Raw genomic sequence first — 1637 nt, 5'->3', positions numbered from 1 at the left:
GCTTATTGTGAGCTACAATTATCTATTTACTTAATGAATTTACAAATGATTTTTTGCAAATACTGTGTTCTTGTTGTGTGTGGTCACTGAAGTATCCATTTCATTGCCTCAGCAGTCAGCTGAGGTTTCCTGAAAGAATTTTTATAAGTTCCTTAATTTAGCAGGTTTTTTCTTTGTTAAACATTCCTTTTGTTGTTGTAAGTTTTTGATTGGATTACAGAATCACCCAAAAGTTTATTATATAAGTTTTTGACACCCTAATGGTTGCTTCAATAAAAAACAGATCCTTGGAGCTCCCAATTCCATCATTTTTGGAGGGGGCATCACTCCTCCCACCCTCATATTTTTAATATGCATATTTTAACTTGTATTTTTTAAATGTCTTGAAATGAATTATTATCTACATCTTACTTCATCTTGACTAAGACATGAACCTTAGAGTAGATTTCCTTTTGTATATTACTTTATACCTTATGATCTCTCAGTCCTCAGAACTTTGCAAGGCAGGTAGCATCTATTATTTCAATTTTATGGTTGAGGGTAGTGAGACTTACAGAAGTTTTTGGCTACAGAGCTAGTGTGTCAGTCCAAATTTCAAAGTAATTGTCTAATCCTGAAACTCGAGGTCTTTCTACCATACCACACTTCTACTTTCCTTTAGGTGGAAAAAACCTTTCAAACTCAATGAAATAATCGACAAACCCAACATTGACAGCCATTAGGCTAGTAGGGATGGAACCTTTGTCAAACAACTCTGTTACCGGTAGTCTTTTCTTTCTAGGGACAATTAATAAAATTTTTTAAAAATTTAATGAGTCAGGAGGCAGAGGTTTTACTTCTTTGCTCAAGGAAGAAGGCCTGAAAAACAGACTCATTTTCCTACAGAGAGGCCCATCTGGAAAGAACTGTGAGAGTGGATTCCTCTCTCTGATGAAGTAGAATTCTAGAGAAGTTTGAAGCTGATCCTTAGTAGGAATGGGAAAATTAGGAGGAAATTTTCACTAAGAAGAAATTTTCACTCTCATTTTGCTTTTCTTTTAGGTTTAGCAGCAGTAGAGTAACCTCATCAGTAGGACCTTTCTAGACTTTCTTCCTATTAAATCATATAGATGTTGTATATATATGATAAAACTAGGTTTTTGTATGTATTTGTATAGGATAAAATATATGTGTGTGTTTTGTCATTCACATCATTCAATTCCAGTTATCTTGTTCCCAGTTCAGCCTAAGTGGTCTTTTTGTTTCCTTTGCATGAATGTGTGAGGCACTTCTTTTTCCATTAATTTAACAAACACTTACTGAGCAGCTACTCTACACTGTGTTTGGCTCCCTTAGTTTAAAATCAGATAATACATATCCTTGCCCTCACAGTAAATTAGAGGTGGCAGATTTACTAATTATCTCTTAAATACTATGTAACAACTCCAATAGAGGTATACACAGGATACTGTGGAGAGTTGAGGAGGCATCTGAAAGAGATTAAGAGGAGAGGGAAAGCTTATTTAGGAAGTGAATCTAAAGCTGAATTTTATAGGGTCATTAACTCATGAAGTTGGAGAAGGCAGTGGCACCCCACTCCAGTACTCTTGCCTGGAAAATCCCATGGACGGAGGAGCCTGGTAGGCTGCAGTCCATGG

General features: G+C 35.9%; 1 protein-coding gene across 4 annotated transcripts in view; it reads left to right on the top strand.

Moving 5' to 3' along the window:
• Nucleotides 1-1637, top strand: part of PHF8 (PHD finger protein 8) — a 103202-nt gene that overhangs the window by 83200 nt on the left and 18365 nt on the right. The gene's annotated exons all lie outside the window — the stretch shown is intronic.

The sequence above is a fragment of the Bison bison genome, unplaced genomic scaffold, assembly GCF_000754665.1.
Source record: "Bison bison bison isolate TAMUID 2011002044 unplaced genomic scaffold, Bison_UMD1.0 scf7180017864227, whole genome shotgun sequence".
Lineage (NCBI taxonomy): Eukaryota > Metazoa > Chordata > Mammalia > Artiodactyla > Bovidae > Bison > Bison bison.
The sequence above is the reverse complement of the archived record's forward strand: the minus strand, read 5'-3'. Positions and strand labels throughout refer to the sequence as shown.